The sequence below is a fragment of the Ascaphus truei genome, chromosome 6 (genome assembly GCF_040206685.1).
Source record: "Ascaphus truei isolate aAscTru1 chromosome 6, aAscTru1.hap1, whole genome shotgun sequence".
Classification (NCBI taxonomy): domain Eukaryota; kingdom Metazoa; phylum Chordata; class Amphibia; order Anura; family Ascaphidae; genus Ascaphus; species Ascaphus truei.
The window spans coordinates 100566443-100588992 of record NC_134488.1 but is presented as its reverse complement, the minus strand read 5'-3'; the positions used below and the strand labels follow the sequence as shown (position 1 = coordinate 100588992).

The 22550-nt window shown below is 47.4% G+C and overlaps 1 protein-coding gene across 1 annotated transcript in view; it reads left to right on the top strand.

The window, feature by feature from the left end:
• Nucleotides 1-15187: 15187 nt before the first annotated feature.
• Nucleotides 15188-22550, top strand: part of ODAD1 (outer dynein arm docking complex subunit 1) — an 84721-nt gene continuing 77358 nt past the window's right edge. The window contains exon 1 of the mRNA XM_075605360.1: nucleotides 15188-15305. The gene's annotated coding sequence lies outside the window, so the exon portion shown is untranslated. The remainder of the gene's footprint in view (nucleotides 15306-22550) is intronic.

Here is a 22550-nt window from a genome sequence, read left to right as displayed (position 1 = left end):
GTGCTGTGGTGTAAAGGCGCTGTGATGTAAAGGTCCGGTGATGTAAAGGTGCTGTGATGTAAAGGCGCTGTGATGTAAAGGCGCTGTGATGTAAAGGTCCTGTGATGTAAAGGTCCGGTGATGTAAAGGCGCTGTGATGTAAAGGCGCTGTGATGTAAAGGCGCTGTGATGTAAAGGTCCTGTGATGTAAAGGTCCTGTGATGTAAAGGTCCGGTGATGTAAAGGTCCTGTGATGTAAAGGTCCGGTGATGTAAAGGTGCTGTGATGTAAAGGCGCTGTGATGTAAAGGTGCTGTGATGTAAAGGCGCTGTGATGTAAAGGTCCGGTGATGTAAAGGCGCTGTGATGTAAAGGCGCTGTGATGTAAAGGTCCTGTGATGTAAAGGTCCGGTGATGTAAAGGCGCTGTGATGTAAAGGCGCTGTGATGTAAAGGCGCTGTGATGTAAAGACGCTGTGATGTAAAGGCGCTGTGATGTAAAGGCGCTGTGATGTAAAGGTCCGGTGATGTAAATGTCCGGTGATGTAAAGGCGCTGTGATGTAAAGGCGCTGTGATGTAAAGGTCCGGTGATGTAAAGGTGCTGTAGTGTAAAGGCGCTGTGATGTAAAGGTGCTGTGATGTAAAGGTCCTGTGATGTAAAGGCGCTGTGATGTAAAGGCGCTGTGATGTAAAGGTCCTGTGATGTAAAGGCGCTGTGATGTAAAGGTCCTGTGATGTAAAGGCGCTGTGGTGTTAAGGTGCTGTGATGTAAAGGTGCTGTGATGTAAAGGTGCTGTGATGTAAAGGTCCTGTGATGTAAAGGCGCTGTGATGTAAAGGTCCTGTGATGTAAAGGCGCTGTGGTGTAAAGGCGCTGTGATGTAAAGGCGCTGTGATGTAAAGGTGCTGTGGTGTAAAGGTGCTGTGATGTAAAGGTGCAGTGGTGTAAAGGTGCTGTGATGTAAAGGTGCTGTGATGTAAAGGTCCTGTGATGTAAAGGCGCTGTGATGTAAAGGCGCTGTGATGTAAAGGTCCTGTGATGTAAAGGCGCTGTGATGTAAAGGTCCTGTGATGTAAAGGCGCTGTGGTGTAAAGGCGCTGTGGTGTAAAGGCGCTGTGATGTAAAGGTGCTGTGATGTAAAGGCGCTGTGATGTAAAGGCGCTGTGATGTAAAGGTCCTGTGATGTAAAGGCGCTGTGATGTAAAGGCGCTGTGATGTAAAGGTCCTGTGATGTAAAGGCGCTGTGATGTAAAGGTCCGGTGATGTAAAGGCGCTGTGATGTAAAGGTCCGGTGATGTAAAGGCGCTGTGATGTAAAGGTGCTGTGATGTAAAGGCGCTGTGATGTACAGGCGCTGTGATGTAAAGGCGCTGTGATGTAAAGGCGCTGTGATGTAAAGGTCCTGTGGTGTAAAGGTCCTGTGATGTAAAGGTGCTGTGATGGAAAGACGCTGTGATGTAAAGGTCCTGTGATGTAAAGGCGCTGTGATGTAAAGGTGCTGTGATGTAAAGGTCCTGTGATGTAAAGGCGCTGTGATGTAAAGGCGCTGTGATGTAAAGGTCCTGTGGTGTAAAGGTCCTGTGATGTAAAGGTGCTGTGATGTAAAGGTGCTGTGATGTAAAGGTACTGTGATGTAAAGGCGTTGTGATGTAAAGGTGCTGTGATGTAAAGGTGCTGTGATGTAAAGGCGCTGTGATGTAAAGGTCCTGTGATGTAAAGGCGCTGTGATGTAAAGGCGCTGTGATGTAAAGGTCCTGTGATGTAAAGGCGCTGTGATGTAAAGGCGCTGTGATGTAAAGGCGCTGTGATGTAAAGGTCCGGTGATGTAAAGGTCCTGTGATGTAAAGGCGCTGTGATGTAAAGGTCCGGTGATGTAAAGGTCCTGTGATGTAAAGGCGCTGTGATGTAAAGGCGCTGTGATGTAAAGGTCCGGTGATGTAAAGGTCCTGTGATGTAAAGGCGCTGTGATGTAAAGGTCCGGTGATGTAAAGGTCCTGTGATGTAAAGGTGCTGTGATGTAAAGACGCTGTGATGTAAAGGCGCTGTGATGTAAAGGCGCTGTGATGTAAAGGTCCTGTGATGTAAAGGCGCTGTGATGTAAAGGCGCTGTGATGTAAAGGCGCTGTGATGTAAAGGTCCGGTGATGTAAAGGTCCAGTGATGTAAAGGCGCTGTGATGTAAAGGCGCTGTGATGTAAAGGCGCTGTGATGTAAAGGCGCTGTGATGTAAAGGCGCTGTGATGTAAAGGTGCTGTGATGTAAAGGCGCTGTGATGTAAAGGCGCTGTGATGTAAAGGCGCTGTGATGTAAAGGTCCTGTGATGTAAAGGCGCTGTGATGTAAAGGCGCTGTGATGTAAAGGTCCGGTGATGTAAAGGTGCTGTGATGTAAAGGCGCTGTGACGTAAAGGCGCTGTGATGTAAAGGTGCTGTGATGTAATGGTCCGGTGATGTAAAGGTCCTGTGATGTAAAGGTGCTGTGATGTAAAGGCGCTGTGATGTAAAGGCGCTGTGATGTAAAGGCGCTGTGATGTAAAGGTGCTGTGATGTAAAGGCGCTGTGATGTAAAGGCGCTGTGATGTAAAGGTCCTGTGATGTAAAGGTGCTGTGATGTAAAGGCGCTGTGATGTAAAGGCGCTGTGATGTAAAGGCGCTGTGATGTAAAGGTCCTGTGATGTAAAGGCGCTGTGATGTAAAGGCGCTGTGATGTAAAGCTCCGGTGATGTAAAGGTGCTGTGATGTAAAGGCGCTGTGACGTAAAGGCGCTGTGATGTAAAGGTGCTGTGATGTAATGGTCCGGTGATGTAAAGGTCCTGTGATGTAAAGGTGCTGTGATGTAAAGGCGCTGTGATGTAAAGGCGCTGTGATGTAAAGGCGCTGTGGTGTAAAGGCGCTGTGATGTAAAGGCGCTGTGATGTAAAGGCGCTGTGGTGTAAAGGTGCTGTGATGTAAAGGCGCTGTGATGTAAAGGCGCTGTGATGTAAAGGTGCTGTGATGTAAAGGCGCTGTGATGTAAAGGCGCTGTGAAGTAAAGGTCCGGTGATGTAAAGGTCTTGTGATGTAAAGGTCCGGTGATGTAAAGGTCCTGTGATGTAAAGGTGCTGTGATGTAAAGGTGCTGTGATGTAAAGGCGCTGTGAAGTAAAGGTCCGGTGATGTAAAGGCGCTGTGATGTAAAGGTGCTGTGATGTAAAGGTCCGGTGATGTAAAGGTGCTGTGATGTAAAGGCGCTGCGAAGTAAAGGTCCGGTGATGTAAAGGCGCTGTGATGTAAAGGTGCTGTGATGTAAAGGTCCGGTGATGTAAAGGTCCGGTGATGTAAAGGCGCTGTGATGTAAAGGTGCTGTGATGTAAAGGCGCTGTGATGTAAAGGCGCTGTGATGTAAAGGCGCTGTGATGTAAAGGCGCTGTGATGTAAAGGTGCTGTGATGTAAAGGCGCTGTGATGTAAAGGTGCTGTCATGTAAAGGCGCTGTGATGTAAAGGCGCTGTCGTGTAAAGGTCCGGTGATGTAAAGGTGCTGTGATGTAAATGCGCTGTTGTGTAAAGGCGCTGTGATGTAAAGGCGCTGTGATGTAAAGGTGCTGTGATGTAAAGGCGCTGTGGTGTAAAGGTCCGGTGATGTAAAGGTGCTGTGATGTAAAGGCGCTGTGATGTAAAGGTGCTGTGATGTAAAGGTGCTGTGAAGTAAAGTCGCTGTGGTGTAAAGGCGCTGTGATGTAAAGGCGCTGTGATGTAAAGGTCCTGTGATGTAAAGGTGCTGTGATGTAAAGGCGCTGTGATGTAAAGGTGCTGTGATGTAAAGGCGCTGTGATGTAAAGGCGCTGTGATGTAAAGGCGCTGTGATGTAAAGGCGCTGTGATGTAAAGGTCCTGTGATGTAAAGGTGCTGTGATGTAAAGGCGCTGTGATGTAAAGGCGCTGTGATGTAAAGGCGCTGTGATGTAAAGGTCCTGTGATGTAAAGGCGCTGTGATGTAAAGGCGCTGTGATGTAAAGGTCCGGTGATGTAAAGGTGCTGTGATGTAAAGGCGCTGTGACGTAAAGGTCCGGTGATGTAAAGGCGCTGTGATGTAAAGGTCTTGTGATGTAAAGGTCCGGTGATGTAAAGGTCCTGTGATGTAAAGGTGCTGTGATGTAAAGGCGCTGTGATGTAAAGGCGCTGTGATGTAAAGGTCCTGTGATGTAAAGGCGCTGTGATGTAAAGGCGCTGTGATGTAAAGGCGCTGTGATGTAAAGGTCCGGTGATGTAAAGGTCCTGTGATGTAAAGGCGCTGTGATGTAAAGGTCCGGTGATGTAAAGGTCCTGTGATGTAAAGGCGCTGTGATGTAATAGCGCTGTGATGTAAAGGCGCTGTGATGTAAAGGCGCTGTGATGTAAAGGCGCTGTGATGTAAAGGCGCTGTGATGTAAAGGTCCTGTGATGTAAAGGTGCTGTGATGTAAAGGCGCTGTGATGTAAAGGCGCTGTGAAGTAAAGGTCCGGTGATGTAAAGGCGCTGTGATGTAAAGGTCTTGTGATGTAAAGGTCCGGTGATGTAAAGGTCCTGTGATGTAAAGGTGCTGTGATGTAAAGGTGCTGTGATGTAAAGGCGCTGTGAAGTAAAGGTCCGGTGATGTAAAGGCGCTGTGATGTAAAGGTGCTGTGATGTAAAGGTCCGGTGATGTAAAGGTGCTGTGATGTAAAGGCGCTGTGAAGTAAAGGTCCGGTGATGTAAAGGCGCTGTGATGTAAAGGTGCTGTGATGTAAAGGTCCGGTGATGTAAAGGTCCGGTGATGTAAAGGCGCTGTGATGTAAAGGTGCTGTGATGTAAAGGCGCTGTGATGTAAAGGCGCTGTGATGTAAAGGCGCTGTGATGTAAAGGCGCTGTGATGTAAAGGTGCTGTGATGTAAAGGCGCTGTGATGTAAAGGTGCTGTCATGTAAAGGCGCTGTGATGTAAAGGCGCTGTCGTGTAAAGGTCCGGTGGTGTAAAGGCGCTGTGATGTAAAGGTGCTGTGATGTAAAGGCGCTGTGGTGTAAAGGCGCTGTGATGTAAAGGCGCTGTGATGTAAAGGCGCTATGATGTAAAGGTGCTGTGATGTAAAGGCGCTGTGATGTAAAGGCGCTGTGATGTAAAGGTGCTGTGATGTAAAGGCGCTGTGGTGTAAAGGTCCGGTGATGTAAAGGTGCTGTGATGTAAAGGCGCTGTGATGTAAAGGTGCTGTGATGTAAAGGTGCTGTGATGTAAAGTCGCTGTGGTGTAAAGGCGCTGTGATGTAAAGGCGCTGTGATGTAAAGGTCCTGTGATGTAAAGGTGCTGTGATGTAAAGTCGCTGTGGTGTAAAGGCGCTGTGATGTAAAGGCGCTGTGATGTAAAGGCGCTGTGATGTAAAGGTGCTGTGATGTAAAGGCGCTGTGATGTAAAGGTGCTGTGATGTAAAGGCGCTGTGATGTAAAGGAGCTGTGATGTAAAGGCGCTGTGATGTAAAGGCGCTGTGATGTAAAGGTGCTGTGATGTAAAGGCGCTGTGATGTAAAGGTGCTGTGATGTAAAGGTGCTGTGATGTAAAGGCGCTGTGATGTAAAGGTGCTGTGGTGTAAAGGTGCTGTGATGTAAAGGTGCTGTGATGTAAAGGCGCTGTGATGTAAAGGCGCTGTCGTGTAAAGGTCCGGTGGTGTAAAGGCGCTGTGATGTAAAGGTGCTGTGATGTAAAGGTGCCGTGATGTAAAGGCGCTGTGATGTAAAGGCGCTGTGATGTAAAGGCGATGTGATGTAAAGGCGCTGTGATGTAAAGGTGCTGTGATGTAAAGGCGCTGTGGTGTAAAGGTCCGGTGATGTAAAGGTGCTGTGATGTAAAGGCGCTGTGATGTAAAGGTGCTGTGATGTAAAGGTGCTGTGATGTAAAGTCGCTGTGGTGTAAAGGCTCTGTGATGTAAAGGTGCTGTGATGTAAAGGCGCTGTGGTGTAAAGGCGCTGTGATGTAAAGGTGCTGTGATGTAAAGGTGCTGTGATGTAAAGGCGCTGTGATGTAAAGGCGCTGTGATGTAAAGGTGCTGTGATGTAAAGGCGCTGTGATGTAAAGGTGCTGTGATGTAAAGACGCTGTGATGTAAAGGTGCTGTGATGTAAAGGTCCTGTGATGTAAAGGCGCTGTGATGTAAAGGTGCTGTGATGTAAAGACGCTGTGATGTAAAGGCGCTGTGATGTAAAGGCGCTGTGATGTAAAGGTGCTGTGATGTAAAGGCGCTGTGATGTAAAGGCGCTGTGATGTAAAGGCGCTGTGATGTAAAGACGCTGTGATGTAAAGGTGCTGTGATGTAAAGACGCTGTGATGTAAAGGCGCTGTGATGTAAAGGCGCTGTGATGTAAAGGTGCTGTGATGTAAAGACGCTGTGATGTAAAGGTCCTGTGATGTAAAGGCGCTGTGATGTAAAGGCGCTGTGATGTAAAGGTGCTGTGATGTAAAGACGCTGTGATGTAAAGGTGCTGTGATGTAATGGCGCTGTGATGTAAAGGTCCTGTGATGTAAAGGTCCTGTGATGTAAAGGCGCTGTGATGTAAAGGTCCTGTGATGTAAAGGCGCTGTGATGTAAAGGCGCTGTGATGTAAAGGTCCTGTGATGTAAAGGCGCTGTGATGTAAAGGTGCTGTGATGTAAAGGCGCTGTGATGTTAAGGTGCTGTGATGTAAAGGTGCTGTGAGGTAAAGGTCCTGTGATGTAAAGGTCCGGTGATGTAAAGGTCCTGTGATGTAAAGGTCCTGTGATGTAAAGGCGCTGTGATGTAAAGGTGCTGTGATGTAAAGACGCTGTGATGTAAAGGTCCTGTGATGTAAAGGTCCGGTGATGTAAAGGTCCTGTGATGTAAAGGTCCTGTGATGTAAAGGCGCTGTGATGTAAAGGTGCTGTGATGTAAAGACGCTGTGATGTAAAGGTCCTGTGATGTAAAGGCGCTGTGATGTAAAGGTCCGGTGATGTAAAGGTGCTGTGATGTAAAGGCGCTGCGAAGTAAAGGTCCGGTGATGTAAAGGCGCTGTGATGTAAAGGTGCTGTGATGTAAAGGTCCGGTGATGTAAAGGTCCGGTGATGTAAAGGCGCTGTGATGTAAAGGTGCTGTGATGTAAAGGCGCTGTGATGTAAAGGCGCTGTGATGTAAAGGCGCTGTGATGTAAAGGCGCTGTGATGTAAAGGTGCTGTGATGTAAAGGCGCTGTGATGTAAAGGTGCTGTCATGTAAAGGCGCTGTGATGTAAAGGCGCTGTCGTGTAAAGGTCCGGTGGTGTAAAGGCGCTGTGATGTAAAGGTGCTGTGATGTAAATGCGCTGTTGTGTAAAGGCGCTGTGATGTAAAGGCGCTGTGATGTAAAGGTGCTGTGATGTAAAGGCGCTGTGATGTAAAGGCGCTGTGATGTAAAGGTGCTGTGATGTAAAGGCGCTGTGGTGTAAAGGTCCGGTGATGTAAAGGTGCTGTGATGTAAAGGCGCTGTGATGTAAATGTGCTGTGATGTAAAGGTGCTGTGATGTAAAGTCGCTGTGGTGTAAAGGCGCTGTGATGTAAAGGCGCTGTGATGTAAAGGTCCTGTGATGTAAAGGTGCTGTGATGTAAAGGCGCTGTGATGTAACAGTGCTGTGATGTAAAGGCGCTGTGATGTAAAGGCGCTGTGATGTAAAGGCGCTGTGATGTAAAGGCGCTGTGATGTAAAGGTCCTGTGATGTAAAGGTGCTGTGATGTAAAGGCGCTGTGATGTAAAGGCGCTGTGATGTAAAGGCGCTGTGATGTAAAGGTCCTGTGATGTAAAGGCGCTGTGATGTAAAGGCGCTGTGATGTAAAGGTCCGGTGATGTAAAGGTGCTGTGATGTAAAGGCGCTGTGACGTAAAGGTCCGGTGATGTAAAGGCGCTGTGATGTAAAGGTCTTGTGATGTAAAGGTCCGGTGATGTAAAGGTCCTGTGATGTAAAGGTGCTGTGATGTAAAGGCGCTGTGATGTAAAGGTGCTGTGATGTAAAGGTGCTGTGATGTAAAGGCGCTGTGATGTAAAGGTGCTGTGATGTAAAGGCGCTGTGATGTAAAGGCGCTGTGATGTAAAGGCGCTGTGATGTAAAGGCGCTGTGATGTAAAGGCGCTGTGATGTAAAGGTGCTGTGATGTAAAGGCGCTGTGATGTAAAGGCGCTGTGATGTAAAGGCGCTGTGATGTAAAGGCGCTGTGATGTAAAGGCGCTGTGATGTAAAGGTCCTGTGATGTAAAGGTGCTGTGATGTAAAGGCGCTGTGATGTAAAGGCGCTGTGAAGTAAAGGTCCGGTGATGTAAATGCGCTGTGATGTAAAGGTCTTGTGATGTAAAGGTCCGGTGATGTAAAGGTCCTGTGATGTAAAGGTGCTGTGATGTAAAGGTGCTGTGATGTAAAGGTGCTGTGAAGTAAAGGTCCGGTGATGTAAAGGCGCTGTGATGTAAAGGTGCTGTGATGTAAAGGTCCGGTGATGTAAAGGTGCTGTGATGTAAAGGCGCTGTGAAGTAAAGGTCCGGTGATGTAAAGGCGCTGTGATGTAAAGGTGCTGTGATGTAAAGGTCCGGTGATGTAAAGGTCCGGTGATGTAAAGGCGCTGTGATGTAAAGGTGCTGTGATGTAAAGGCGCTGTGATGTAAAGGCGCTGTGATGTAAAGGCGCTGTGATGTAAAGGCGCTGTGATGTAAAGGCGCTGTGATGTAAAGGCGCTGTGATGTAAAGGTGCTGTCATGTAAAGGCGCTGTGATGTAAAGGCGCTGTGATGTAAAGGCGCTGTGATGTAAAGGTCCGGTGATGTAAAGGTGCTGTGATGTAAAGGCGCTGTGACGTAAAGGTCCGGTGATGTAAAGGCGCTGTGATGTAAAGGTCTTGTGATGTAAAGGTCCGGTGATGTAAAGGTCCTGTGATGTAAAGGTGCTGTGATGTAAAGGCGCTGTGATGTAAAGGTGCTGTGATGTAAAGGTGCTGTGATGTAAAGGCGCTGTGATGTAAAGGTGCTGTGATGTAAAGGCGCTGTGATGTAAAGGCGCTGTGATGTAAAGGCGCTGTGATGTAAAGGCGCTGTGATGTAAAGGCGCTGTGATGTAAAGGTGCTGTGATGTAAAGGCGCTGTGATGTAAAGGCGCTGTGATGTAAAGGCGCTGTGATGTAAAGGCGCTGTGATGTAAAGGCGCTGTGATGTAAAGGTCCTGTGATGTAAAGGTGCTGTGATGTAAAGGCGCTGTGATGTAAAGGCGCTGTGAAGTAAAGGTCCGGTGATGTAAATGCGCTGTGATGTAAAGGTCTTGTGATGTAAAGGTCCGGTGATGTAAAGGTCCTGTGATGTAAAGGTGCTGTGATGTAAAGGTGCTGTGATGTAAAGGTGCTGTGAAGTAAAGGTCCGGTGATGTAAAGGCGCTGTGATGTAAAGGTGCTGTGATGTAAAGGTCCGGTGATGTAAAGGTGCTGTGATGTAAAGGCGCTGTGAAGTAAAGGTCCGGTGATGTAAAGGCGCTGTGATGTAAAGGTGCTGTGATGTAAAGGTCCGGTGATGTAAAGGTCCGGTGATGTAAAGGCGCTGTGATGTAAAGGTGCTGTGATGTAAAGGCGCTGTGATGTAAAGGCGCTGTGATGTAAAGGCGCTGTGATGTAAAGGCGCTGTGATGTAAAGGCGCTGTGATGTAAAGGCGCTGTGATGTAAAGGTGCTGTCATGTAAAGGCGCTGTGATGTAAAGGCGCTGTCGTGTAAAGGTCCGGTGGTGTAAAGGCGCTGTGATGTAAAGGTGCTGTGATGTAAAGGCGCTGTGGTGTAAAGGCGCTGTGATGTAACGGCGCTGTGATGTAAAGGCACTATGATGTAAAGGTGCTGTGATGTAAAAGCGCTGTGATGTAAAGGCGCTGTGATGTAAAGGCGCTGTGATGTAAAGGCGCTGTGATGTAAAGGTGCTGTGATGTAAAGGTGCTGTGATGTAAAGTCGCTGTGGTGTAAAGGCGCTGTGATGTAAAGGCGCTGTGATGTAAAGGTCCTGTGATGTAAAGGTGCTGTGATGTAAAGTCGCTGTGGTGTAAAGGCGCTGTGATGTAAAGGCGCTGTGATGTAAAGGCGCTGTGATGTAAAGGTGCTGTGATGTAAAGGTCCTGTGATGTAAAGGCGCTGTGATGTAAAGGTCCTGTGATGTAAAGGCGCTGTGATGTAAAGGTGCTGTGATGTAAAGGCGCTGTGATGTAAAGGTGCTGTGATGTAAAGGTGCTATGATGTAAAGGCGCTGTGATGTAAAGGTGCTGTGATGTAAAGGTGCTGTGATGTAAAGGTGCTGTGATGTAAAGGCGCTGTGATGTAAAGGCGCTGTCGTGTAAAGGTCCGGTGGTGTAAAGGCGCTGTGATGTAAAGGTGCTGTGATGTAAAGGTGCTGTGATGTAAAGGCGCTGTGATGTAAAGGCGCTGTGATGTAAAGGTGCTGTGATGTAAAGGCGCTGTGGTGTAAAGGTCCGGTGATGTAAAGGTGCTGTGATGTAAAGGCGCTGTGATGTAAAGGTGCTGTGATGTAAAGGTGCTGTGATGTAAAGACGCTGTGATGTAAAGGTGCTGTGATGTAAAGACGCTGTGATGTAAAGGCGCTGTGATGTAAAGGCGCTGTGATGTAAAGGTGCTGTGATGTAAAGACGCTGTGATGTAAAGGTCCTGTGATGTAAAGGCGCTGTGATGTAAAGGTGCTGTGATGTAAAGACGCTGTGATGTAAAGGTGCTGTGATGTAAAGGCGCTGTGATGTAAAGGTCCTGTGATGTAAAGGTCCTGTGATGTAAAGGCGCTGTGATGTAAAGGTCCTGTGATGTAAAGGTCCTGTGATGTAAAGGCGCTGTGATGTAAAGGCGCTGTGATGTAAAGGCGCTGTGATGTAAAGGTCCTGTGATGTAAAGGCGCTGTGATGTAAAGGCGCTGTGATGTAAAGGCGCTGTGATGTAAAGGTCCTGTGATGTAAAGGCGCTGTGATGTAAAGGTGCTGTGATGTAAAGGCGCTGTGATGTTAAGGTCCTGTGATGTAAAGGTCCGGTGATGTAAAGGCGCTGTGATGTAAAGGTCCTGTGATGTAAAGGTGCTGTGATGTAAAGGTCCTGTGATGTAAAGGTCCGGTGATGTAAAGGTCCTGTGATGTAAAGGTCCTGTGATGTAAAGGCGCTGTGATGTAAAGGTCCTGTGATGTAAAGACGCTGTGATGTAAAGGTCCTGTGATGTAAAGGCGCTGTGATGTAAAGGTCCGGTGATGTAAAGGTGCTGTGATGTAAAGGCGCTGTGATGTAAAGGTGCTGTGATGTAAAGGTCCTGTGATGTAAAGGCGCTGTGATGTAAAGGTGCTGTGATGTAAAGACGCTGTGATGTAAAGGTCCTGTGATGTAAAGACGCTGTGATGTAAAGGTCTGGTGATGTAAAGGCGCTGTGATGTAAAGGCGCTGTGATGTTAAGGTGCTGTGATGTAAAGGTGCTGTGATGTAAAGGTGCTGTGATGTAAAGGCGCTGTGATGTTAAGGTGTTGTGATGTAATGGTCCTGTGATGTAAAGGTCCTGTGATGTAAAGGTCCTGTGATGTAAATAGGTTGAAATTGAAAGACGCATGTCCTTTTTCAACCTCATCTATTATGTAATTATGTAACTATGTGTAGCCAGGTTACCCCTCTTACCTCCGGTGTGCGGGAGGGGACAGTTACAAGGACTACTCCGGTGGGGGTTGAGGTGTTCAGGGGGTTGCGGCTTCGTGCGGAGAGTGACCGGAGGCAGTACCGGGTTGCTGGGAGCTCCGGTAAAGGCAACTCCATCTTTAATTGCAGTGCATGCGCATCGACGTCTTGTGCATGCGCATAGATGGCTCGCACATGCGCCTAGAGGTTCCGAGGTCAGTGGAGGTGGCTTTGTCAGAGTGCGGGCCATGTTAGGAAGGGTCCGCAGGGGAACTACATCTCCCATGATCCCCTTGGGCAGGCCGATATGCGGCGCGGCTCAGCCAATAGGGCTGCGGGATTCACGGTGAGGGGAGAGAGGAGTTTTGGCGCGAAGGAGCTCGCGCTGGCAGTTGGAGCCAGGACAGAGAAGGGGAAGGTAGGGTCTGGGTGTCAGTGGCACCCAGACTAGGTCAGATTACCCTCTTAGGTCCAAGATAGGCCCCACTCACCTAATAGATTGTGGCTGCTTCAGGGAAAGGCCCCCAGCTAGGGACATTTCCCCAGTAGCATGTAAGGCATCAGCAATGACACCGTGCAGAGACTCATGGCCTGTGGTCTGGGACTAGACCCCCTATGTTAACAGACTCTCAAAGGTGAGAACCTCCTACCAGAGTTCACCCAATGCAGAGGCGGACGCCTTCGCGGACGACGACGTTGCTGGATCAGCGGATCCCTGTTGCTAGTCGGCTGCACCGGGTACTGTAGTACCCAGCAGCTACCTCAACAAAGTGCACCAACGGTTCACGGGTAGCGCTACCATACACACTTTTGGTGTTCAGTAAAGCTGTTAATACATACGTGCGGTGCGATTATTGTTAGTATTTATTGCTGTGTGGGGATCATCCCACTGTGCTGGGATCCCCCGCAGGTGGAGGCGCTGCACCAAGGTGGACAAGTGACAGCCCAGGCTAACAGTGGCGGAGGCTCAGGTCTTCTGTTAGCCAAACAGGTAACGGCAGTACCGGTAGTCCCTTTAGTCAGAGGGGAAAGGAGACTACATATGTAAATATCTTTATTTATATAGCACCATCCATGTACATAGCGCTTCACAGCAGTAATAAACGTGACATAATACTATAACATATAATGGGAATAAGCGCTTCAGACATAAACGTAACACTAGGAAAAGGAGTCGCTGCTCCTAAGAGCTTACAGTCTAAGTGGTAAGTAGGAAGAACGTACAGAGACCATAGGAGGCTGTTCTGGTAAGTGTGTCCGCAAGGGGTCAAGGTCGGTGCATGTGAGATATATATATGTATAGCATCAGCCACGGAGCTACCCACATGCTTCGTTAAAGAGGTATGTTTTAAGTCTTAAAGGTGGAGTGACAGGGTGTTAGTTGGATATTAAGGGGAAGGGCATTCCAAAGGTGTAAGGTGCAATTAGTGTGGAGTATCTTGTAACAAGCTGTTACTTGGTGGCTCACATTCTAACACTTGTGTACAGTAATTGTAGTGTGTGTCATGATATACCGTTTTCTTCTGAACCTTTCAGATTTGTGTGTTCTTAATAATGGACTCTGTTGGTCAATTAATTATTCAGCATAGCAAAAAAATTTGCTACAGGACAATGCATTTTATTAGTAGAAAAAATGCAATTTACAGTTTGATCCCTTATTACATTTTATCACAGTACTAATGACCAATTGATTACAGCCTCTTGGTTATTGAGAACTACTTACATTTAAGACTACCCTCTGCACACTGTCTGGGAAGTACATTGCACTTCATGGCAGTCTTCTTTGTTACTATTAAATTACTGAGTTCACCATCGCACATCACAATGCAAGATAGAGAATCTCATATAATGCACTTTATGACAGCTAGTTAAACCCCTTATGCTGTAACTAAATTTTAAGATTATCTATGCTAGAAGACTACTAATAGCACATGGCACATTCAGCTAGGCTCATAGAAAGTAAACATGCTGCAATATAAATCAATTGTAAGTATATAAAAATGCAAAGCTTCTTCGACTTAATTGAAATATAATATTACATGCCCCAAGTGCTGAACTTCACTGCCACCACTCATGACATCTACCCTTCCCCCTGATTGCAGGAGTGAAACTCCCATGGTGGGAAATGACTTTCCTGATGGTTATTTCTATTCTGTGTTGGTTTTCCTGTTGGTTGTTTCACATAATTGTGGGCAGCCCAAACATAATCTTATTATCCGTCGTCAATAATTGAGGTCATTCTATTAGTTAGTGTGCATGATTTGCATTCTGCCCATTGGTAGTATATGGTACACCAGAGGTGCGCAAACTGGGGTGCGAGCCCGCCCAGGAGGGGCGGGAGATTTTGCTGGGGGGCCGCGACCAGTTGTAGATGCGCCGCGCTCTTTCCCACAGCATTTAAATTAAATGCCGGGGGATCGCGTGAGGCCTCGGCAACACTTCACTTACCGGGATCCAGCTGGCGGTGATGCGTCACCATGGCAATGCGGCATCAAATTATACCGAGGGGCCACGTGACGTGACGTCACACACGTCAAATGACGCCGCGGGTCACATGACCCCGCAACGTCATTTGACGCGGATACCAGGTATGGGGTGGGGGGCGCGAGAGCGGGACAAGGAAGACAGGGGGCACCGCAGGAAAAGTTTGCGCTTCCCTGTAGTACACTATAAATTGAGCATTATTACTATAACAAATATGCCCAATATTCAAGTGAATGGGCCATAAGGTTTATTCCAGGACTGGAAGGTGTCTTGTGGAATAGCAGTACTTTATAATTATTTGTATCTTAACTGTGCTGAAATCTATTGTTTTAAAAGAGTTATTGGTCTTGCATTGAACCTTTTCTTGAACTGCTTTATTTAGCCATTTGTGTTTCTTCTTTAATAAAAAGAATTCTAAAATAACATCACTCTCTTTCTCCCTGCCAAAGCTAGTACTGTATTGAGGTTGAATTTTCTAAATGTAGGGGCTTTGTGTGAAACAATACACCTCTAAACTAAACACTGAATCCTATTTGTGAGGATGCAAAGAAAATAAACCAGACCGTATGTGCATCGCCTTTCTGACTGAAAATATACATTTGTAGCCATCATGTAAAGTCAATGTGCTCCTGTGCCAGGCTATTATGTTAATTCGTAAGAAAACAAAAGGAGCTCGTACAACAGCCAATATATACATACAGTGCTGCAAATATAAACAGTTTGTAAAACCAAAGACAAAGTATGTTGATATAGTTCTCTTTGGCCTAAAAAAGCGTAACATACTCATAAAAAGAGAACCATAATTGGTACCTTATCTCAGTGAATATAGGAAACAGCATATGAAATCCCCTTCCTAAATTTGTAGTTGCCGCCAACTCTGGATAATAAATCATGTTTTTTTTTTTTACAGGTCAGAAGAAAAAAGGTGAATCAGGGCACTACAGATTTGCTTCAAACTAATTTCATTTATTGAGCCAAAATTGCGACGTTTCGACCGATGCAATAGCCTTTCTTAACTGTAAGTGGCATAATACAAACAACCCATACTGTCTCTTATATATAGTCCCTAAATCCGAAGTTGTCCCGTGTTTGTGATTATCTGCCGGTGTCCTGCATTCACACCAATCCGCGCCGTCTGTTTCAAGATCCTACAATCTCCTGTTTGGCGTGTGACGTCATCTGGATATCCTCCGTCGTCGCTGATAGGTCCACTCCAGGTCCGTAAATCTCACAATGTTTTGGGTGGCGTCTGACGTCATTGCATGTGTGTGCCTCCGTTTATTGCTGTCATTGCTAGGTGATGGGATCCTCACTTACCCTGCGCATGCGTCTCTCCGGTCTCCAAGTTCAGTGCTAAGCAGCAGCTCTCCATTATGTGAAAGGGGTCCTGTAAGAGATGTGTGCAGAGGTATGCAAATGGAGACCTTTTTAGGTTGATATTAATATAAGGATTTATTGCTTTATTGTCTTTTAACAATGTAAACACAAACATAAAAGAAAAACCTGCTCCACTTTGGAGAATAAATTGACGGTACTGTATATGCCCTATCTAACTGGGTGGGTAGCTAGGCTGATTACCACCCCAAACAAATGTGTGTGTGTGTATATATATATATATATGTATTGTGACAGAAACCAGGGGTTGGTAATAAACTCCATATACAGGGCTCCCAGGATACTGAACAGTTTCTGTCCTGTCTAAGCTGAACAGGGCAGCCTCGTGGTACAGGCACTCCATTCCACAGTTTGTCTGCTGCCTGTTTTCTGTCACCTGTCATGCTGATTAGAGTTCAGGTATATAAGACCTGTTTCCTGTTTCCTCTGAGCCCCGCCCAAGAGCCTGGAAGGCTGCTGAACTGCAGAGGGGTGAGAAAGCCTCTTTCCCAAATCGCTTCATTCATTCTGTTAGTTTGTCTAAAGACTGCAAAGGTACTTATTTTGTTGGTGGAAGTGGACAAGCCACTTCCAACTCTGAGTCAGGGACATCTAAGTTTAAGTTATCGCTCAGACGAGCAGCTTTTTGTTTGGCTTTGTTTTCTGTTTAAACTGTGGCAGTCTCAGTGCCTGGGACTGAATAAACCAGGCATAGCCTGTTTAAAGGAACAGTACGTGACGTCTCATCATTTAACCTACCCTAAAAGACCGTGTTCTAACAGTCCCGGACAGACGGCGGAGCCCCGGAGTAAGCCGTTTGTCATATATGGTGGAGAATGCGGGCAGAACACTGAAAGGTCTGGGGGTTAAAGAACTTTAAAAAAAAAAAAAAAAAAAAAAAAAAGAAGGTTTTTTTTTTTTCTCTCTCTCCAAACAAGATGGAAGACGTGGTGAGTGCGCTGGTACGCAATGTCGCTGTCCAGAAAGATGCGAATGAAGCCCAGCAACAGGCGAGTGAAACCCAGCGACAGCTGTTAATAGCCCAGCAAGAGACTAATGCAAACCAGCAAGAGACAAACCGCCTGCTGAGAGAGGAGCAAAAGCGGTTCGCTCAGGGCTTACAGCAGGAACTCGAGATCCTGAGGGGGACTATCAGTAACCTTCCACTGGCAGAGGCAGCCCCAGTTCCGAAAATGACCAGGGCAAGCCACTACCTTCAGAAGATGGGACCCTCGGATGATGTGGAAGCCTATCTTCTCACATTTGAACGCACGGCACAGAGAGAGGGATGGCCAGAAGCTGAGTGGGCTGGTCTAATCGCACCCTTCCTAAGCGGCGAACCCCAGAAGGCTTACTTTGATCTAGAGCCCGCCGAAGCTAACGTCTATGCAAAATTGAAGTTCGAGATCCTCGCCCGCCTCGGCGTAACCACGGCTGTTCGTGCCCAAAGGTTTCACGCATGGTCCTTCACGATGGATAAAGCCACCCGAAGCCAGATGTATGACCTCATCCACCTCGCCCGGAAGTGGCTACAACCCGAGATCAACTCAGCAAGCCACATCGTGGAACGGTTGGTCATGGACCAGTTCTTGAGGAAACTTCCCTCTGCCTTACGCCGTTGGGTCAGTCGGAGTGACACCCACAATGCGGATGAGCTTGTGGCCCTTGTAGAAAGGTACAGTGCAGCAGAAGAGCACCCGCAACCCACAGTCGTGGAGCAACCCCACTATCCGAGGTTCCAGGACTCTTCCAGAGACGGTAAAAGGGTACCGGGGTTAAGGGGCGCTGAAGAGCGGCGACCACCTTCACGCCGCTCCAGCAACAGTGGTTCGCACACTAAGGGCAATAGCCAACATGGGGAGCCGGGAAAAGGCTCTAAGTGGGACACAGACTATGTACCTAAATGTGTAAATTGTCATGAGAGGGGCCACACAGCAAAAATCTGCCCACTAAATGATGAGCCCATGCAATGCAACAGCGTGGAACCTTATTCGCTGTTGTCCCAATGTATGGGCCCTAGCCCAGAGGACCCCTTGAATAACCATCTGTGGGCATTTGTAAAGGTTAATGGTAAGAGGGTTCGGGCACTTCTTGACTCTGGGAGTATGGTCACACTAGTGTCCGAATACCTATTGCCCATTAAGAAGAAACAGGTAAACAGTTCACAAAGAGTGGCAATTTGTTGTATACATGGGGATAATCATGAATATTCCACTGTTGATGTTTTTTTTGAAACAGAATTTGGTTCTTTAGATTTCAAGGTGGGTGTTGTACCCAAACTGGCACATGATGTGTTAATAGGGACCGACTTTCCCCATTTTCTAAAAATGTGGTCCCCAGCTCAGAATAGCGCCCAGAGTTCAATAGCAGACCATAACGAAGTGTTAGAAGAAACAAATCCTTTCCCTTTTTCAGAAATGGAGGTTGACGAGGGCCCAAATAAGAAAGGGGAAAAGGAGGAGTGCTGTGAAATTCCCTTCCCCATCACTACTTTGGTAGGGAATACCCCAAATCAAGATGTTGATCAGGCACTTACCACCCCAGTACAGGATAAGACCCTCGCTGACCTAGAGGTCAGTCCTGGGAGTTTTAAGAAGGCCCAGTGGGAGGACCCCACATTAGCGGTAGCAAGGGGAAATATACGGGACCAGAATAGTACTCATGGCCAACCAGATAGGTCACTTGCTTACCCCTACTTCGAGGTAGAGAACGACCTAGTATATCGGGTTGATAAAAGAAAATCAGTTACAACTAAACAATTGTTGGTACCACGGACATTCCGTAACGTAGTATTACACCTCGCACATAGTCATCCATTGGGGGGACACCTAGGGGTGGAAAAGACAAAAGAAAAGGTTCTCCGAAGCTTTTATTGGCCTGGGGTTCTGGCAGAAATTACAAACTATTGTTCCTCATGCCCAGAATGTCAGATCACCGCCCCGTTCAAAGCATACCGCAGCCCATTGGTACCCCTTCCCATAATAGAGGTACCATTTGACCGGATTGCTATGGATCTAGTAGGACCCCTAATAAAGTCTGCTAGGGGACATCAGCATATATTGGTAATATTAGATTATGCTACCCGATATCCGGAGGCAGTTCCCCTACGTAGCACCTCTGCTAAAAACATAGCAAAAGAGTTAGTACTTCTGTTTTCCCGGGTCGGAATTCCTAAAGAGATCTTATCTGACCAGGGAACACCATTTATGTCCCAAGTAACAAAAGAGCTATGTAAACTCCTAAAAATCAAGCATCTCAGAACCTCAGTCTATCATCCACAAACAGATGGTTTAGTGGAAAGGTTCAATAAAACCTTAAAGAGCATGTTACGCCGGGCGGTCGATAAGGATGGGAAAAACTGGGACTGTTTGTTACCATACCTGTTATTTGCCATTAGGGAAGTTCCCCAGTCATCCACAGGCTTCTCCCCGTTTGAACTATTGTATGGCCGACATCCAAGGGGCTTACTGGATATAGCCAAAGAAACTTGGGAACACGAGGTTACCCCTTACAGAAGTGTAATAGAGCATGTTGCCCAAATGCAGGACCGCATTGCTGCAGTCCTACCCATAGTGAGGGAACACATGGAGAAAGCTCAAGAAGCACAAAGGAATACGTATAATAAGGGTGCTAGGGTCAGAATTTTTTTTCCAGGTGATAGGGTACTAGTTCTGGTTCCCACCGTGGAGAGTAAATTCCTTGCTAAATGGCATGGGCCATATGAGGTCTTGGAAAGAGTGGGAGAAGTAAATTATAGGGTAAGGCAGCCAGGTAGGAGGAAACCTGAGCAAATTTACCATATAAACCTACTCAAGCCCTGGAAAGATAGAGAGGTCTTGTTAACCCTTGTACCCCCAGGTCCGTCAGAGAATCAAGAAACTGACCCAGAGGTTAGCATAGCTGAAACACTGTCCGTGCATCAGAAACGAGAGGTCCAGAGTTTAGTGAGAAGGAACAAAGAAATCTTCTCTACACAGCCAGGTAAAACTAACGTAATTAAACATGACATAGTCTCTGAACCGGGGGTCCGAGTTAACCTTAAAGCGTACCGAATCCCAGAGGCCAAGAGAGAGGCTATAAGTTTAGAGGTTAAAAAAATGCTAAAACTAGGCGTAATTGAGGAATCCCAAAGTGGGTGGAACAGCCCTATAGTTTTAGTCCCAAAGCCAGACGGTACAACAAGGTTTTGTAATGACTACCGGAAACTAAACGCGGTGTCAAAATTTGATACTTATCCTATGCCCAGGGTGGATGAACTTGTAGAGAGACTGGGCAAAGCCCGATATCTCACAACCCTAGACCTAACAAAAGGGTACTGGCAGGTTCCCCTCACAGAAAGGGCAAAAGAAAAAACAGCCTTCTCAACCCCAGACGGCCTCTTTCAATATAAGGTGCTGCCTTTTGGCTTACATGGAGCTCCCGCCACATTCCAAAGAATGATGGATAAAATTTTAAAACCACATGTTCGGTACGCTGCCGCCTACCTGGATGATGTGGTAATCCATAGTGAAGATTGGCAGTCCCACCTTCCAAAGGTCCAAGCTGTGCTCGACGCAGTTCGGTCTGCTGGACTAACTGCTAACCCCGCTAAATGCACTATTGGTCTGGAGGAGGCCAAGTATCTGGGGTATTCTATTGGTAGAGGGTTACTCAAACCACAAACACTCAAAGTAGAGGCGATACAAAATTGGCCAAGGCCAGTCACAAAAAAACAAGTAAGGACCTTTTTGGGGTTAATTGGCTACTATAGGAGGTTTATTCCCAATTTTGCAACTAAGGCAACCCCACTAACCGACCTCACAAAAGCAAGAGGACCGCTAATGGTAAAGTGGTCCCCCGAAGCCGAACAGGCCTTTAGAAGCCTGAAAGAAGCTCTCTGTGCCCAACCAGTGTTGGTCACACCTGACTTCTCCAAAGAATTCGTAGTCCAAACCGACGCATCTGAGGTAGGGCTGGGGGCGGTACTCTCCCAGGAGTCTCAAGGGGAGGAGCACCCCATCCTTTATTTAAGTAGGAAACTAAATCCCCAGGAGAAAAATTACTCCATAGTCGAGAAAGAGTGTCTCGCAATAAAGTGGGCTGTAGAGACACTCAAGTATTATCTGTTGGGGAGAAAGTTCCGATTGGTCACAGATCATGCACCCCTTACCTGGATGTGTCAAAATAGGGAGAAGAACGCTAGGGTGACCAGGTGGTTCCTAAGCCTACAGCCCTTTAAATTTTCTGTGGAACACAGGTCGGGGCACAAACATGGCAATGCCGACGGGTTGTCAAGGATGCACTCCCTAATATCCATGGTCGCTCACACCTCGAGGTCTGAGCTGGGGGGGAGGATATGTGACAGAAACCAGGGGTTGGTAATAAACTCCATATACAGGGCTCCCAGGATACTGAACAGTTTCTGTCCTGTCTAAGCTGAACAGGGCAGCCTCGTGGTACAGGCACTCCATTCCACAGTTTGTCTGCTGCCTGTTTTCTGTCACCTGTCATGCTGATTAGAGTTCAGGTATATAAGACCTGTTTCCTGTTTCCTCTGAGCCCCGCCCAAGAGCCTGGAAGGCTGCTGAACTGCAGAGGGGTGAGAAAGCCTCTTTCCCAAATCGCTTCATTCATTCTGTTAGTTTGTCTAAAGACTGCAAAGGTACTTATTTTGTTGGTGGAAGTGGACAAGCCACTTCCAACTCTGAGTCAGGGACATCTAAGTTTAAGTTATCGCTCAGACGAGCAGCTTTTTGTTTGGCTTTGTTTTCTGTTTAAACTGTGGCAGTCTCAGTGCCTGGGACTGAATAAACCAGGCATAGCCTGTTTAAAGGAACAGTACGTGACGTCTCATCATTTAACCTACCCTAAAAGACCGTGTTCTAACAGTCCCGGACAGACGGCGGAGCCCCGGAGTAAGCCGTTTGTCACAGTATATATATATATATATATATATATATATATGTATGTAACGGGTATTCCCCCATCCAATCGCATATAGAGTGTACAGTATGTGAGGGGGAACCTATATGTTACCAGGTGTGGTGCGTTACCTGTTGGTTCACAGGAGGGCTGAGCTTCCGCCACGGGGAACCTGGGGTACATACATATAACACAATCTCGTGGTGCAACGCCTCCACCTGCGATGGCTCCCGCCAGAGGAGGAGTGGTTCCTCGCAGAACAAATATATATATCTCACTCAACACACTGTATGTGAAATAACCAATGACTTTACTGTTGCAATACGTATTCATGTATAACAGGTGTCCCCCTCTGGAGGAGACACTAACTACTGCGTCTCGCAGGACGCTCCCACCTACACCGGGTGATCCCACCCCGTTTCCAATAACCCCACACAATATGTCCCGCACTCTTTAGGTGAGATGATATGAGTGACTGCGCAGCCACCGGTACCGTGTGAGTATAATGTAGGATTGTTGGTGCACTTGAAGAATGATACCTGCCCGGGGCTCCCACCCCGGGTTCCGCAGACTACGTCAGGGATTCCGCCCGATCCGACGTCGTCCTCCTTACCGCGTTGGGTGAATTCCAGCATGGATAATATCACCTTAGTCTCAGTGTCTTTGGTGGCGTTCTGAGCCCAGAACCCACCTCGCAGGACTGCACGGCTTCAGCGCTGTGTCCCTTACTATCCAAATAGCTACTGGGGCAGTGTCCCTATCTAGGACCTGTCCCTATAGCACCACAAGCTACACAGTGGCTCAAGACCTAACTGGGACCTAGGGGGCTGCTGGCCTAATGCAGTGGGTCACTCACCCCTGCATTCACCTCCTTCCCCTAGCTTGTCCTGGTCCTGACTAACTGCATAGCTGCAAACCCGCAAAATGTATCTTTTCTTGCCTGCAGGGCAATACTTCAGCCCTATTGGCTCCCTGGCATCACGTGGGGCGCAGCTGAGGCTCATGGGACTTGTAGTCCCTTCCAAGAGCCTGTCCCTGGTAGGCTAGGGTTCGCGCGCTATCACTGCGCATGCGCAATGTCCCTGGCCGGCCACCGCACCAAAATCTGCACTGCGCATGTGCTAATACTTAGAAGCTGGCGGCGCCCTCGCCGCCCTGCTTCGGGAGCGCCGGGAGCCCTAATGACG